At 36.3% G+C, this 18688-nt stretch overlaps 1 protein-coding gene and 1 non-coding gene across 3 annotated transcripts in view; one reads left to right on the plus strand and one right to left on the minus strand.

Moving 5' to 3' along the window:
• Gpatch2 (G-patch domain containing 2) overlaps nucleotides 1-18688 on the plus strand; it is a 142128-nt gene that overhangs the window by 107642 nt on the left and 15798 nt on the right. The gene's annotated exons all lie outside the window — the stretch shown is intronic.
• Nucleotides 9231-9337, minus strand: LOC138841237 (U6 spliceosomal RNA). Its single transcript, XR_011376351.1, has one exon. It is a non-coding gene; the product is annotated as a U6 spliceosomal RNA (small nuclear RNA).

Below are 18688 nucleotides of genomic sequence, written 5' to 3' on the forward strand. Positions count from 1 at the left end.
CTAGCATGCTCTTAAAGAGGGCATTCCCCACAAAAGCTTTGAACAAAGAGAGGGCTGTGCAGTTAGGACTGTAGTCTCGAGTGTAGATGATTTCATCTACAGCTTCTTGGGGAATTTTCTTTGGGATCTCTGTAGGAGAGTCTTAGGGACATGCTCATTGCTAACAAAATCCATTTTAGTGATTGGTTTTCCAGGTGTCCATTTTAAGCCCTTTCTCCCTTTTTGCCAAATCTTCTTTAGTTTAGTCATCTGGGATATTTAAATGCCTGGGAAACACAAGGGAAGTGTCTCTCTTTTCATCTGCAAGACTGTCTAATGATATGAAAGAGGCAGCCTTTAAAATGTCCTTTAAATAAAGCTCATATTTTTTTTATAATTTCAGTCACTTGTACCAGGAAGTTCTACCTCATAGGGTGTCCTCTACTCCTGCCTCTTCTTCCAAAGGCAAGATCTCTTAACTTAAGCTTTTCATACTTCATGTATCTTCTCCCTGGACTGTTACCATCAGCAGTGCTTATCAGAAGGTGCCACTCCATCCTATTCTAATAGTCATTGATAAAATGCAATGAACTGTTTTCATTCTACATTTATTATAAAGAAAACTAACATTCTCATTTTCACACATATAATAATAGATTCTATAATCAAATTTGGGGGGAGGGAATACACTGATTATACATATCAGTATAGTCTAACTGAATCAAGTAATGTTACTTTTATAATTTGTCTTTTGGTCTGTTGTTTCATTTTTATTTCCCAAGGAGGTCCCTTATCATAGAGCAGACCTGTTCAGATAGTGATGTGAACTTTTTTCTTCATAACCTTATCCTCATGCATTCCTTTGATGTGTTTCCTCAACATTTTGTACTTAGAGTTACCTGTTTTTATATTTAGATGGTTTTTGACAGGTTTTTCCATGTCGCTTATATTTCCATGTTGCTTCTGTATGATTAGAAGGCTAGAACCCCTGAGTCTTGGAGTGGGGGATGTTTGTTAGGTTTAGTGTTTTATTTTGTTTTGTAATTTTTTGAGACTGAGTCTTATCTATGTTACCCACACCATATCTTAGAGGCATTAAGCAATCAGCCTCCCAATACCTGGGCTTCCAAGATAGCACCACCATGCCTGGCTTCTCTGTAGTGCTTTGTTTTCCAGTTATTCTTGTATTCAGCATACTCTGTCTTCTTTTCTACCCTGAACTTTCACCTAATCTTATTGTACTTGATTTTTCATGTAACATTTTAGAAGGGTCACAAAGTTTGTCCATGCCATTTGGCCCATTCTTTGGGCTTGCATTTTAGCAGAATATATTTGATATGAATCAAAGCTACTCGCCTCATGTCAGCTAGAAGCAAAGGTTAGGATGGGATGCATGAAGCCAAGATTTAACCTGTTGACCCTTCAAAGGCATGCTACCCTCCAACCAGGCTCCACCTCCTGAGAACTCATTCAACCAGTGAATTAGCATCCTCACCCTCATAGTCCAGCCATTTTTCTATAGTACCACCCAGTGAGGACCAAGCTTCCATTCAACACAATCTTTGGGAACCTCTCATGTCTAAACTGTAGCCACAGCAGGGAGAAAACTGGGTTGCTCCAAGGCTACTTTGAGAAATGTCCTCCAATTTGTAATCTTTTTGTATGTTTTGGTATTTCCGCATTTATTTAGAATTTCATTTTTGCTTTTCCAGATTAGAAATACCTTGCCCCCAACCATCATCCCATTTTGAACTATGGTTAAATCATTTAACATTCTCTCTCATGTCAGAACCTTTGGTTAGTACCAGAGAGTTCAGTATCGCTTTCCCAAATACAAAGTCAGTTTACAGCGTACAGTAAGGGATACCTGATACTAAGTCATGTGTTGTTTGACACATTTTTATTTTGATGATGAGTTTTTATTTCTGTAAAAACTATGCCCAAAAAAGTATCTGTTTCTGGCAGTCTTTATTTAATTATTTAGATCATATCAAGGCCTTTACTTTGGCCTCTGATACATGTGTGAGGGGAGAAGTATTGGGATTTTTTCCCTTCCTTAGTGGTATGATTTTTATCATTTAGCCTTAAAAGCACACAGGAAATTTCATCTAGTAGTCTGCTGATATATAATTTGAAAACAAGTAAAAATATTTTATCAAAGCTATTACTAAATTCTACTAAATTTTCCTGATATCTTTTGGAGTGTGTATTTTATCAAAGCTATTACTAAATTCTACTAAATTTTCCTGATATCTTTTGGAGTGTGTGTTTCTTAATTCACCTTTTACTTAGTTCCAAAATATTGATATTTTTCATCTACTCAAAAGATCCAATAATCCTTGAGTATCATGTACTTTAATATTTTTTCTTATCTATTAGTGAGAAGGAAGAAATACCCTTTTTTGTTGTCCTTTTGTCTACGTAATAGTTTAAAAACAAAAAAAAATCTCCTAAAATGAAAAACACAATGATAATAGTTTAATCCCAAGCGTATATGTGGACATACACACACATCAGTACATACATTCTTGTCAGCCTTCCTCCATCAAGATAAAATGAATATTCTTATTGACAATAATAGAGAGCACATGCATTTCCATATGATGGTACAGAACCCTGCGTTTTGTTACAGATGCAACAAGATAGAGTTACAGCTGTTTTTATTTGATCTTCTAAAGTTCCAAAGATGTTCAAGGATTTGGTTTACTTCATCTCCCCTATGCTGTCTCATTTGTTGTTTGGAAAAAGAGACTTAATTTGCAACAGATACAAAATGATCCCTTCATTTTGCAGGTTTGCCAAAAATAAATGAAACTATTAATTACTACATTTTTGAACAGCTGTTAATAAATTGAAAGAGGATAACTGTTCATTAGAGTGCTGCATAATGGCATGGATCAGACTTGTTTAATGTTGCTTTTCCCAGAAATGAAGGAACAAAATTGAATATCAACAAAAGTAAATGATGCTTCATTTTAATTATGTAAAATGAGATGTCACCTAGCCTGTGTTAGTAACTTTAGGATTTTTAAACAAACCCTCCTTTGCCATATTAAAAATATAATATTTTAATACCATACTGTAAAGTAAGTTATAATACTTGACATTGTTATTATATGTGCAAAATAATGATTTTAAAATGATTTTAAGTAACTAGCTTTCAAATTTTCTAGTACTTTATGATTTTTGTTACCAGATTTAAAACTACCATTAGATTTCATTGTTATAAATAAATCTGTTTAACCTGTCTGATAGAAAAAGAGCTCTTAAATTATTTTGACTTATTCTTATGTATGCATGAATGAACTGATAGAAAGTATTCATATATATTCCTTTTAACTAGAATGTATGTATTACATGTGTTTAATTGGAATACATTAATTATATATGTATTCTAATTAAAAACATCTGAATAACTTCTAGGTACAGAGATACTTAGAATAATTGGAAACATATCACATATACAACATAAAATGGTTGTTAAGGGATTTAATTAATCCATTTTACACTGTATGACCAAATTATTACATTTTATAAAACCACACTGTCCTCAAATTGCCAGTTCTCAGGCTTCCTGTTCTTTTGGCATCCTGAAAATTCTTCCTTGCCAGAATCTTAAATTAATTACTACAGAAGATTATTTTAAATTGTGATTATACGAAATAAATTAGCAACCAGCCAATTTGAATTTTGACATACTGTTTTCCAGTTTAACACACACACACACACACACACACACAAACACATGTACACGCGCACATGCACGCACGTCCATGCACAAAACACACAAAGAAAGAACAAGGAATTTTCCCTGTGGCAATAAGTACTGTTTCCAGTTTGTGGCAAATATGTTTTTTAAAAAATCAACTAATCCTTAGTGAGATTCTGATTCGTTAGGTCCCCTCTTTCTCTCACAGATGTATTAGGTATTTTAAATTGTTACAATATTTGCACAGCATCTCACCTCCTGGGATACAGCTGAATTTGGCCATGGTCAATAATGATGGAAAATAGCATGTATACGCTGTCCTAGAGACCTCTTGCTAAAGTAAGTGTGTGTAGACGGAAGTTCATTTCCTTAAGGACGGGTGTCAGTTTCACAGTTAGCACTCCAAATTGGTCCTGTGATTGAATGGCCATAGACACAAAAGTAACCTTTAGCTCCCAGAGATGCTCCCCTAGGAAGTGATTAAGGTCCACCTGCAGGCCCATAACAACAGCTTGTGTCACTACCGCAGCTTTGTTGAAAGTTCATTACTAGGACATTTGGGGATCTGTTAATCTGGTGTGTATGTCTGTGTGTGTCTGTGTGTATCTATGTGTCTGTGTGTGTCTATGTGTCTGTGTGTGTGTGTCTGTGCCAGAATACTTCCCAAAACAAACAAGCAGCCTCATGTATTAAGTAAATTACTATAAAAGTTATTATTTGAAATGAGTAAAACAATAAACAACAGCTGCTACTTGACAGTTTGTATCAAATAATCCCCAGAATAAATGCATAATTTCATCTGCCACATTAAAAATACTTTTAATTTTAAAATACTGTTTAATATGTACAGATCTGATGCCACATTTACTCTTAAATATTTACAACTCTTAACATAGCAAGAAATATCCTTCAATCTAAAATTTTAGTGCACATATAAGTACAATTGAAATATATTAATAATATGTAAAATAATCAAATATTAAATATTTAACTATCATGCATTTAGCAAATCTTCATTGCCTTTTGATTATAAGATCAATTTAAAAAGAGCAAGATAGTATCCCATAGAGTTAGAATTTTGTTTTTAAAACAATCAATTACTTTATAACCAGTACTTTTCCTTTACCTTTTCTCTTTAGAAGTAAATAATTTTCCTCACTTCTCCTTAGTGATTTTGTTTGTATACCAAGATATTGTTGGGAATTTACCTTTGTTTAGTTCATAAACTTCTGATCAATTCCAACTCATGCCCAATTATATTACACTAAATTAACATAATTCAACAGATGTTGATATTTAAATGTTTTCTGGCATTCAAATCTTGGACAGCTGTCTTAGAGCTTGGGGAAAAGGCAAACATTTAGAGTTAAATGCTGAACATATGCTTAAATTACTAATTAGAAAGATGGAGTAAAAACTATGCATTATCCTTCCTAAGGACAATAAACCTCAGATAAAGATTTTGTAATATTTTTACAGCAGGTTACAATGCAGGGTTATATAGAGAGACTAGATGACTTAGACTTCGTAAATAACTTAATCGAATTTCCAACTTGAGCACATAACATAAAGTCTATTTCAAAAAACCTGGAAAAACCAATAATGACCTTGTACTATTTCTCTTAAGTGACAAAATGATGCTTTTTCACTTGCATTGTCAAGTGGATAAAAGCATCTTTTATATATTTCTTATCAATTTTTAATATATAGAAATACAGAGATAATATAAACTCAGTATATGTATCAACTTACATCTGTGTGTCAATGTGTGGACAAATTTGTTTAGTCTGGATTCCCACCAACCTCAAAACCCACATTATTTTGAATGAAATTTGTCACTGTTTCTCTATGAGATAAAATCCTCTGTAAAATCACAGCTGTATTACCACATTTATCTTTTAAATAATTTCTTGAAAATGTGAATTTCTTAAAGTATGAATATATCTGAATATATACATATATGTGTATATATGTATATATGTATAGAGAGTGAGAGAGAGAGAGAGTGTTGGTATTTTCTTTTAATTGATTGTTTCCTAAATCACCTTGGATTTACAAGCCCTGCTTCCTGGCATTTCCTTGGAAAGTATTTTTGCTTGAAGATGTCAGGTTGCTTGTCCCTCATCTGAGGAGTATTGCTGACTTTCCACATGGTGTCATTTACCACTCCTTTGTCCCTTGTGTTCCTTGTAATTGGCATTTAGATCGGAAGAACTGATTACACTCAGGTGCCGTGTTTTGTTTAGTTTTGTCTGGCAAGACTGTTCCAGAGGTGACATTGTGTACTTCTCTCACTCCCTTGCTCTTCCTATGATTTATTAGTCACAATGATCATTTTCTAAATTGCTGAATGAAACTTTAAATGGTGACTTGATAACTCTGTCATTTTGAGCGTTTCCCCTCCCCCAATTGTCTATCCGTTGGATTTTTATTAAAATGTTCTCTCAGCTACTTGAATACTGTATATAGTATGGATCATATAGAAAGAACAAGCTAAATACCTGACTTGGTCCCTTTGATTTCAACTTTCAAAGAATCTCCAGCATTTTGCAATGGTCAGTTCATTGGTTTACTGTAAATATATTTGATATGTGTCAGAACATTAGTTATCACTACTTGATGCTACCATTGAAACTATTAAAAGATTGTTAGGATGCTTCTCCAGGCGTTGCGTGTTACTAGCCTTTACTCTCTGGTCTACTTACATCATAATCTCAGCTGCTCTTGGGTCTTTTTTTTTAATTTTTAATTTTATTGAAAAGCTGCTATACAGAGGGTTTACAGTTACATGAGTAAGGTAATGAGTACATTTCTTATCAAGCATTGTTACCCCCTCCTGCTGTTAGTTCTTTCCAGCCTAGAGTCTGCCATTACTCCAAGAAGTGCTAATTCCTACCAGGGAACGTGTTTAGAACCTCATTGTGTGTGTTAGGGGCATTTTGTGTTTATAATGCTTTACCAGCTATGATTTAATTTTCTTCCTTCTTTCCTTCCTTCCTCTTCTCTTCCTTCCTCTTCTCTTTCTTTCTCTTCTTTTCTTTCTTTCCTTCCTTTCCTTCTTTCCTTCCTTCCTTCCTTCCTTCCTTCCCTTCCTTCCTTCCTTCCTTCCTTCCTTCCTTGCTTGCTTCCTTCCTTCCTTCCCTCCCTCCCTCCCTCCCTCCCTCCCTCCCTTCCTTCCTCCCTTCCTTCCTTCCTTCCTTCCTTCCTTCCTTCCTTCCTTCCTTCCTTCCTTCTTTCTTTCTTTCTTTCTTTCTCTCTCTCATTAAAAATTATGTTGATTAATAGTGATATAGTTCCAGTTAAATGTGGGACTTCATTGTTTTGGCATGTTAAAAGTGTTACATCACAATTATGCTCAGTGAGAAATGTAAATACAAGATGTAGTTGTTCATGTGGTGTGTGTGTGCCAGTCCTGGGGCTTGAACTGGTCTCTGAGTTAAAAAAAAAAAAAAATTTTTTTTCCTCAAGGCCAGTTCCTGAGGATTTTTAAAAATCAGAACTAGTGTTTTACCACTGGGGTATTTCACTTTTGATATAATTTAAAATAGATTCTGACTGCAGTTTTTTTCTGTTTATAACCAGGTTTATTGGTTTCATTTTCAAAGACAGCTTTCTCTCTCTCTCTCTCTCTCCCTCTCTCTCTCTCTCTCTCTCCCCTCTCTCTCTCTCTCTCTCTCCCCTCTCTCTCTGATATATTGTAAACTTGCAGCAACATCTTTTTCTAATAATTACTTTCACTTAATGTTGGCCAATAAATGTTTGTCCATTTCCCCTTTATTTGTTTTTTGTTCTTGATTCCTTTGTGAATCCGACTGAAGTCTGGTGGTGATCTGTCTGCCATTCTCTTGCTTTTTCTAAGCATTTTTCTGGAGGTAAATCATAACTCTGATACCTATGAAGTAGTAAACAAATTTATTCTATTTTCCCTATCCATTTAATTTTTGTCCATTTTTATATAGTTGTACTATATACAAATTGTCTGAAGCATGTATCACTCAAAGCTATAACTATTCTTTTTCCTTTGTTTCTGTTCTAATTCTGTTTAGTTTTATAACCATTTGGAAGTATTAATTTAAGTAATTCTTCCTGAACACCTACCTATAGTTTGTCTATGCCTGTTTACTTAAGATCAGTTTGGCCAGATATGTTATGTTCTCCATGACTCTGATTTTTTTTATCTTAAATGGTACCCATTCCTATGTATGATATTCTTTTGATGTCTGATGAGATCTGGTTGATTTTTTGTTTTGTTCGTTGGTTTCTTTTCTTTTCCTGTTTATCTGACTAAGAGTTGCCTGAAGGTCCAATGTATATTTTCCTTATCTTTAAAACACAATAGTTTTAAAGATGACTAACTTGTATTAGTCATCATAGAGATTTATCCCAGAGATAAAGTATTTTCAATCAGTATGTAATTTTCATTATTTTTTAGGTAAATTTAAATACTTTCTCCAATGGTAATTTTTTTCTCATAGCATTGCTCTTTTACAATGTTTAATTTATGGTATTTTGTTTCATTGACTTAAGGTTTTTTCTTTCTAAAATTTAATATTATATATTACATCCTCTTTGCTAATCTTTTAAACTGTCACTACTCCTTTTGGTGCCTTATTTTTATTTATTTATTTATTTTTGGGTCCGATCCTGGGGCCTGAACTCTGGGCCTGGGCGCTGTCCCTCAGCTCTTCAGCTCAAGGCTAGCACTCTACCACTTGAGCCACAGCACCACTTCCAGCTTTTTTCTTTTTGCTTATGTGGTGCTGAGGAATCGAACCCAGAGCCTTATACATGCAAGGCAAGCGCTCTACCACTGAGCCACCTTCCCAGCCCTGGTGCCTTTTTTATATGTGAAGTTTGCCTTTAAAATTTTTGTTTTAATGCTCCGTCTCCGTGATATTTATTTATTCGTAGGCTTTTTCTAGTTCAGTTTCCTTTCTGGAATGATTGTTGTCTAATTGTTTTCTGAATAATATCATCCTCTTATTACTTAAATCTTTTATCTAAGTACTTTCTAATTTCTGTAATTATGATGTAGTGTTTTGTTCTTTCTTCTGGACATACCTTTTTTAGACTGTGGTTATATTCTCTAAGGAATATAATTTTTCCTTGTGATTTTGTATGGGAGTCATTGGAAATGCTTTGCCATTGTTTATTTTTTTCAAATGAAAGGATTTCCTTGTGCCTTTAGATGGTAGACCGAATAGCTTTCTTTGTAGTTTCATGGCTGAAGAATTCTGCTGTTGTCGTTACAACTCTGTTACATTCTGGCCTTGGGTTGTTGGAGCTCTGCCTCTTCTGTTCTCCTCATTTTTTAAGTGTCTCTTCTGCTTCCCGTCTTCCTGCAACCTCTGTACTTCCATTTTGTTTCTCTAACTTTTTCCTTATTCTACGATTTTATATTGGGGAATTGCTTTAGTTCTTTTTCAACTTCAGGAGGATGTAAGATCCAATTGATCCAACACTCAGACTTGCTACATCCTTTTTTTTTTAATTGTGAAAATACTGTACAGAGGGGTTACAATTACATGGGCAAGATAATGAGTACATTTCTTATGGCTTCACGAATTTGCGTGTCATCCTTGCGCAGGGGCCATGCTAATCTTCTGTGTATCGTTCCAATTTTAGTATATGTGCTGCTGAAGCCAGCACAACTTGCTACATCTTGGTCTTGTTAAAGTCATGTAGAACACTTCCAGGCTGAGCTTGTTTTCATCTTGACTCTCTATACTTTCTCTACATTGTGTATTAGAGTTTCAGGGATTTCCTGTACTGGGAGCATCTGATGATTCTTTTGCTTTTCCCACACAAATAGTGACATCATGGAGTCTCATAGCTGTCAGTAATTTGTACTCAAGCATCTCCTAAGGTATTAAGAGGTAACAAAGGGGATTTGAAATTAGCTAGTGACCTAGTTATTGGTATCTAAGGTGGTTGAGTTTTGCTGCATGCTATTTTATATATAAATATATTTTTTTATATATTTATATATAAATATATATATATATATATTTGAAAACAACAGTGCAACTACTTCCATATTCACAGAATGTTTTTAGAATTTGTCAGAATGCTTCCTTTCTCTGCTGGCAAATTCTGCATCTAAGGAAACAGAAAGAATGTTGAAATCACTGTCCCAGATCAAATTGTAGATAAATTACATGGTTTTGTCTATTTTTCAAGTCATATTCTAAGTTCTGTATAATTGACTTGGGTATGATATATACACAGTGCACACAGGCACTTATAACTTGGGCTGAGGATATATACACAGTGCACACAGGCTCTTGTAACTTGGGCTGAGGATGTATACACAGTGCACACAGGCCCTTGTAACTTGGGCTGAGGATGTATACACAGTGCACACAGGCACTTGTAACTTGGGCTGAGGATGTATACACAGTGCACACAGGCCCTTGTAACTTGGGCTGAGGATGTATACACAGTGTACACAGGCCCTTGTAACTTGGGCTGAGGATGTATACACAGTGCACACAGGCACCTGTAACTTGGGCTGAGGATGTATACACAGTGCACACAGGCCCTTGTAACTTGGGCTGAGGATGTATACACAGTGTACACAGGCCCTTGTAACTTGGGCTGAGGATGTATACACAGTGTACACAGGCCCTTGTAACTTGGGCTGAGGATATATACACAGTGCACACAGGCACCTGTAACTTGGGCTGAGGATGTATACACAGTGCACACAGGCCCTTGTAACTTGGGCTGAGGATATATACACAGTGCACACAGGCACCTGTAACTTGGGCTGAGGATGTATACACAGTGCACACAGGCCCTTGTAACTTGGGCTGAGGATGTATACACAGTGCACACAGGCCCTTGTAACTTGGGCTGAGGATGTATACACAGTGCACACAGGCCCTTGTAACTTGGGCTGAGGATGTATACACAGTGCACACAGGCACTTGTAACTTGTGAGGTTGTGTGCTTGGCCCTCAGCATGTCCTCTCCTAACAAAGTAACTTGATTGCTTCTAGAAATCTCATGTCTTACTCTTAATCAAAACTATAGATCCTTCTGAAATACTTAGATGAACCACTATTTAGATAGGTTAATTTCTGTCCAAAAATGGTGAGAACATTCTTAAGTCACGACTAATTTGATCATTGGTATTCATTTGGCAGTTGAGCTGTCATCGTTGGCAGAGGTAAGATTTAGTGAAGCTTCCCTTTAAATATCGGAACGCTTGACTTAGGGTTCTTGACTTCCATCACAGAAAGCTTCCCTTTAAATATAGGAACGCTTGACTTAGGGTTCTTGAGACTTTGATAGCAGAATAAGAATTTCTGGACAAATCACAATGGTAAGAAAACTTGTCAGACCTTTATTAAGTAAACACTCAAGGAAACAGACAAATGGACAAAAAAGCAAACAGAAGGGCAGGGGCACACTCTAGCAGAGTGTGGGTGCTCTCATAGGGACACAAAGACAGACACAGACACACACAAGGAGAAACCCAGAGAGACCACAGCTCCTTGGGCTGTTGGGTATTTATAGGGTAAAGGTAGGGGGTCTGGCTTTAAGTTATGCAAAGCTAGGTGCTTTGTGTTTGCTTTAACTGTACATGGTGTTATTCTCTGAGTTTCTAGGTAAGAATGTATCCTGCCATAAAACAGATCCTTATCCTTGAAACAAGGAGACACCATGCTATCTGCATTTTGGGGCATCCTGTCAGGCAGTTGTGAATTCTTGGATGAGAAATGCATCCTTTAGGAAAGAATGCATTCAGTTGCCTCTGTTTGAAGCAAAGATAGCATTTCTAAGTTTTTAGATAATATATTTCTGAGGTCTCAGTTTCCATAAGTTATCCTGCTTCAGATGTGTGAAACTGGTAAATGTGTGTTCTTGGCCAGATATGGTGGAACACACTTGCAATGCCAACTACTTGGGTCTCAGAGGCAGGAGGATCCCAAATTTGAGGCAGCCTGGACAAAGAGAGTGGAGACCATATCTTGTAACAAAAAGAAGGACTTGAAGTGCTCAAACGGTAGAGCACCTGTCATCAAGGAACAAGGTCTTGGGGTCAGTCCCTAATGCCCTAAAAAAGAAATATTGGGGCTGTGATGTTTTTCTAAAGAAAGAAATGAATTATATAAATCAGAAGATGAAAAGTAGTTTATATTTGAAATTAGTTATTGTAGGTTATTATTTTCTCTGTGAGCATTTAATAATCAAGAGATCTTTAAAGTACAGTGAGTAATAGACCTGGCTCAAATTATCTCAGTGGCAAAACTAATCCTAATTTTAAAACACTGGTACACCCCAACTTCCCAGTTATTTCAACTGAATTAAATTGAGAGAACCCTGAAATTCTTTGCCTCCTGATTATTGAGAATTAATGTTCTTACATATCATAAGCCTCCTGGTATCTAGTATTATGGGGTGTTTTACAGCCCAGTAAATATTTGCTAACAACTCTGTAAAAGTTTTATGGGCATAATATTCACCTACCAAAAACTCTTATGAAAGAAGAGGGAAAACATCCTTTTCATAAAGTTACACAGTGAAATGCAAAATCATATAGAAATGAAAACACATTCAGAGTTAAGGAGACACATGGATACTTGAAAAGATATGCCTTCCATTGTTTCCCACTCCATCTCCCCCAATCCTACCCATTCCCTCAAGTTACCTGGTTCCATTTTCACATAATATTTGTTATATATATCCTGGGCTTGAACTCTGCCTGGGCTCCGTTCCTGAGCTTCTTTTTACTCAAGGCTAGCACTCTACTACTTGAGCCACAGTTCCACATCTGGCTTTTACTTCCTGGTTTATTGGAGACTTTCCTGCCTATGCTAGCTTCAAACTGTGATCCTCAGATCTCAGCCTCCTGAGTGGCTAGCATTACAGGCATGAGCCACCAGCGCCTGGCTAATTATTGAGCATTTTTGAATGAACGTAAATAACTCTTCAAGAAAAAACAAAGAGAAGTGTTGGGAATGAATGAATGAGTGCAAATTTATTTGCTGTTTTAAATACTGAGGCAATACTTTTACTATAATTTAATATGTTGTAGTTCAATAAACATTTCTCATGCATCTAACATATAACAGAAGCAAAAGTATTTGGTTGCAGGAATTAGACATGGTTCTTGACCTCAAGTTATTGTCAATATAGGCTACAAACAGCCCTCTATAATCTGAAAACAATTTGAAGCCATATTGGATGTAAGTATGATGACAGAGATGCACATATTGATTGGTATGGAAATATACAAAATGCTCTCAGAAGGCTAGTGAGATTAGGGAAGTTTAAAGAAGAGAAAGCATTAAACTGGAGAGCATGGGATGAACTGTGAAGGGAGAAAGAGCACATTTTCCAAAACAGCAGAATTAGAAAACACAGAAAGGAATTTTTTCAGTAGATAGAATATTCTATCTAGTATTAATACATAAATACCTGCTGTAGTGTTAATACATAATGTGTTCCTGGTGATAGCAGCTCCTTACAAAATTGGAAAGAATTGAACATGGGGAGCATGATGTGAACCAAGATATGGCAACAGTTTTCCCAAATAGATGTTTCAAAACCCGATTCAATTTACACTATGGAGAGTTCAATATTCCTCCAAATGTGAGAATGTCTTTCTGCGCATGACAGTCAGAAAGTTGCAGTAAATACCTGTGCTGCAAAGAGCGATCTGCAGATCATCTGCAGATGATACCTGAAAAAGCACCACCCTTTCAGGTGTCATCCATGTAGAACAATGAAAGGGACAAAAAGAATAATTTACCTGAGTTATTTAGGAGTATAGAAGTCTGTTTATTAAGTGTTCCAGGCAGGATATGACTGGAATCACAGCCCCTCTGGGCTTTAGAGAAAGTCCATAATATATCACAAGATGGATGAACATCCTTAAAGAAGGCAGTACCAAGTGGTTGCCAAGAGAAAATCCACAGCAACTGGCAGATGAATGTCAGTGGGTTTCAGCATTGAGGTCATGTGAGTTTTTAAGCTTTTGAATGAAAACAGGTGTTTTGTTCTTTATGCTGTTACACATTTGAATCAAGCAGAACCAAACACTAAAGAAAAATTAAAACCTTTCTATTAACAATTACACACACACAATATATATAATCTACTTGTTATTTTTAAATGATCCTAATTCTTAGCTGAGCACAGTGACTATAATCTTAGCTATTTGAGAAGTAAATATTGGAAGAATTATAGTTTAAGGCCACCGTAGGCAAAAAAGTAATAAAGACTTTTTATCATCAATAAAAGTTGGATATAGTCATGTGTGTCTGTCATCATGGTCCAGGCTGGCCAGGTAAAAGTCAGGCCTTTTTTAAAAAGTAATAAAAGTAAAAAGGACTGCAAGAGTGGCGTAAGAGACAGAGCACTGACCTAGCAAGCCACACGGCCTTGTTTCAGTAACCAGCACCACAGCAAGAAAAGATTGTAGTTCTTACCTTACTGTAGTATGTTGATAGTATGCATATGTAAGTGTTTATTGTCATGTGTTTGTATGCTCCAGTGAGTGACAGTTGACCAAAACTTTCTTCTGGGAGTATTGTACAATAAATTGCATCAATTATCATAACTGTGAGCCTGGATAAATTGTATGTAACTATTCTGTGCCCTAGCTTCTTATCTCTAAAGTGGAGATGATAGAAGTGGTAAGATTAATAGCTAGCAGTCACTGATTGCTTACAACATGCAAACACTTTGCCAGATGTTTTATACAAATGGTACCTAAATGAAATCTCTAAAAACACCTTTGATATAAATGGGTCACAATTCTTAAATGTAAGAAAGAGAAAAGTTATATAATATACCAAAAATGCATAAAAAATCCTTTTTAAGCATTGGCAAATATGGTGGCAAGTGGGCCTTTTCACAGATGTAAAATGGGAAGATTTGAGGGATAGCTTAGAAGGTGGGTGTTCTAATATCCTGCTCATCCAAACACAAAGCAGCCTTATAGAAACCATAGCATAATAGAAACCATAGGGGCTGGGAAAGTGGCTCAGTGGTAAAGCGCTTGCCTTGCATGCATGAGGCCCTGGGTTCGATTCCTCAGCACCACATAAGCAAAAAGAAAAAAGCCGGAAGTGGCGCTGTGGCTCAAGTGGTAGAGCGCTAGCCTTGAGCTGACGAGCTGAGGGACAGCGCCCAGGCCCAGAGTTCAGGCCCCACGACCGGACCCCCCCAAAAAAAAAAACTAAAAAAGAAGAAGAAGAAAAAAGAAACCATAGCCTAAATTAACGTCATAATTTCCACAGCCTGAAAAGTTTGACTTTGCTTTTCACAAAGAAATTCATCCTAGCATTCCATTCATTGTATATGTCTTTTCTAATTGGTATAATTTTTGTCTTCATTGTTGCAAGCTTATTTTTTTTTAATCTAACTAATCTATTAGTAGATTTGCAAAATGGCAGCTGTTAAGCCAATCCCTGAAAAAATTTCACAAGACCTTATCTCAACATACAGAAGCTAGGCATGGTAACTCTCCTCTCATCCTAGCTACAGTAGAAGTGTAAATAAGAGGATCACAGTTCAGGCCTGCCAGGCAAAAATTAAGACTCTATCTCAAAAGTAACCAGAACAAAAAGTACTAGAGCAAGAACTCAAGCAGCAGAGCTCCTACCTGAATTCAAACCCCAAAACCACTTTTTTAAGTCTAATAATAATGAGAGGCATAAAGATGAACTTCCGACAAAATACTGAAACACAAAACAAATCGCTAGCTTGTCACAAAACTGTATTCAATACCTTTCAACCAACACACACACACGTTTATTGACTTGTATATATTAGTTTATTGTATGATGAAGCAAAGTAAAACAGAATTAGGAACCAAAATTAAAGGGATATGCTTTTGGGTTTTGTTTTGTTTTGTTTTTTCCACATACATTTGTCATATATCAGAGACCAAACACATCAGATAGTAATTCAAGTATATACTCCAGCTGTCTCATCACCATTTCATAGCCAGCACATGATCGCTTGGGAAGGTTTAGGCAGTGCCCTAATATATAAGGACCTAAGATCAAAGACTGAGATAAGATAATTTCAGAATCAAGCATGGATTGGGTCACTAGAATGTAAATTCTGACCTCAGTGCAATGAGTTAAAAACTTTAACCACGTTGGCCAAGAGCAAGGTTGTTCCAAAGGGAAATGAAATGGGATTGATGCAGAATATGGCATCGAGTCACCAAAACCAGAACCAAAAGTTGTAGAATGTGAGAGAAAACACACCAGGTACAAAAGGCATCTATGAATGGCCTAGGATCTAATAATGCACAGTAGGGTCTTTGAGAGAATAGTGTTTTAAAACAAGGACAATGTCATATTCCTACTAGTTTGTTTGTAAGGAGACATATCTACATTTGAAAGTTCTTGACAGTGCGCATTTTGATACAAGAAGACAAAAGCTAGATACTGCTGTCTGCTTGTTCATTTTAATATATTGAGACATCCTGGCACTGAGTAAAGGGGGAGGAAGAGTAATTTGATCTAGAAAGGGAAGTTCACACAGGGCTGGACTCTGCAGCCCCCATCCTTCCCTCTGCCACCAGATTGCTCCTCCAGTGACACCACAGACCTGCTTCATTTCTGTGCAGCTGATGCCCTGTCCAGGCGGATCTCGTTCTAACTGACAGTGAGTGTTCTTGCCAAATGCCAGGGCCACAGTCACATCTGTTTGTCTCTCCTGTGCAGCTTATTGAGGATACTTGGGGACACATTGTATCCAGGGGGCAGCTTTAACTAGGCCTAATTCTCTAAAAAGCCTCTATTTGTAAATACATACAGTGAGGGGACAAGTTCCTATTATCTTCTCTTTAATATTATTGTGTTTGACACTGCCTGCTTCCATGCTGTCAGCCCCTATCAAAGCCAAGTTTTCAGTCAAGGTGGTTCCCACTAGCATTTGTGTCTGGTTGTTTTGGGTTTGTTTGGGGGGGGGGGTGGTATTTATGCTCCACATTAGATGCTCAGCTTCCTACTACCATGCCATATGAAAGGATAGCTTGCTGCAACCCTTGGGCCAACTGCAGTCTTTTAAAAGGCAAAACACTACCTTCCCAATCTGCTTTTCTAGTACTTAGAAGAATAACTCTCAGAAGTAATACATGGGACATCATGTTTCCAGTCATAGTCAGCTGGAAAATCCATTAAAAAAAATTAGTTCTTTATGATGTACTACTTACTTCTGTCTTCTGAAGCTAATGCTGTGTCTAAAATAACTGTACAGATCTACAAAAGATTCTTAATCTTATGTTTTGAAAACTTTCTTTCATAAGACATTGTATTATTATTCTTAAAGATAGCATGGGGAGGAGGGTGAGAAAAGATAGAAAAAGTAAAGAAAACCAAAAAATTTAGCTGTCATTTTTAGCAAATCTGAAGGTATTACTTTGCAAAGACAAAGACAAATGCAAAGAAAAAGTAAAGAAAACCAAAAAATTTAGCTGTCATTTTTAGCAAATCTGAAGGTATTACTTTGCAAAGACAAATGACTCAGGTTTAAGAAACTATGTATCCGACTCAAGTATTTCTTCTAATTATTTCTAATAATGTGTTTATTGGGAGTGATACTGCTGGCTAATAATATTTTTATCATAGTTTGACCCTGAAATGTCTATAAAAATAATAAAAGCTGTATAGGTGTTTTTTTTTTTTTAATATCAGGCAGAATTGGAGAGGCAAATTGTCTTCATGTCTCTATCTGTCCACTTTCTCACTCAGGTAGCTTCACCAAGAAGTGGCATCAGGCAGCAACCTTATGTCATTCTTTGCTTGCTAGTATAGGGAAGAAAATCCTGGATGGAAAGGTAGTTGTTCCATCTTACCCTGCCCAACCAGCATCTGTGAATCTAGTCTACTCTCTCTCCTGTAACTTTTAGGGTTGTGCCTTTGTTGTAAAATGACATGTCTAGCCCCATGGCTCAGCCCCAGCCTCCTCCATCCATATCATGCAGACCCTGCTCCACATGCTATTGTCTATACATCGTGAACTAATCATCATTCCCCAAACAGGAATTCTGAAACCATGAGAGTACTTCCTGTGTTTTAGCAAGATCAGAAGTAGGTAGTCCATGAATGAGTTTCATGGTTGGATAGCAGGACTGCACTTGAAAATTTACCTTGCATTTGTATTCCTGGTTTCAGCAAGTTGCCTTCCCTGTCTCCTTGGGTATTCCTGATAAATACTGAGCTTATCTGGTATGTACTCTACAGACAGGAAATATCTGCACTTGTTCTGGGAAGAGATTTTGAGAGGGATAAGATATGTAAAAAAAATAGTAATTGTTTATTTTTTAAGTAAAATGATGGAGCTCATAGAGCTATAAAGTTATATGTGTTAAAGATCCTAGCTCATTAATTCATGAGGGAACTAGCAGATGTTAGAATCAGCTAAAAGGAGAAAGTGAAAAGCAAATGTTCTGGAATAAAGCAATGTTGAAATGGATATGAACCTGGCTTTGGCTAAAAAGGAGGGCTGCCCTTCTACAAACAGCACATTTGCATTTCTCTATATATTTGCTCCAGTTATCTTCAACTTAAGAGTTGTAACGTAGCTCCTGTAAAATCAGAATTCAATGATTGGAAGTGTGTTTTTCCATCCAAGAGCAAAATTTTTCCCTTCTGAGGAGTATGTGTATTTATGTATATATAACATACATGTTTAATTCAGCATGCTTATAATTGTTAACATGGACAAAATAACATAGTCTCTAATAGTGTGTAATAAAATTGCTTCTTCCTGTTACCCTTATCACTATATGTGTATATACAGGTTCTTCTCTCTACCCAGGCATTTCTTTCTTCTAGTAGGAAGAACCTAATGGCCCCTCCACCTTTCCAATACTAATCTGGATTAATAGGCTGGATTCATTTTAGATACCAAAAGTCACTTGATAAAGTAATCTTATAAAAAAAACTTTTAATTTTGTTTCAATGTTTTTATAATTTCTATACAGTTTTAAAAAGTAAATATCCCATAGCCACTTAGTATCATGAGCTT

Source organism: Dipodomys merriami, unplaced genomic scaffold, assembly GCF_024711535.1.
Source record: "Dipodomys merriami isolate MVZ:Mamm:240054 unplaced genomic scaffold, mDipMer1.0.p SCAF_31, whole genome shotgun sequence".
NCBI classification, from domain to species: Eukaryota; Metazoa; Chordata; class Mammalia; order Rodentia; family Heteromyidae; genus Dipodomys; species Dipodomys merriami.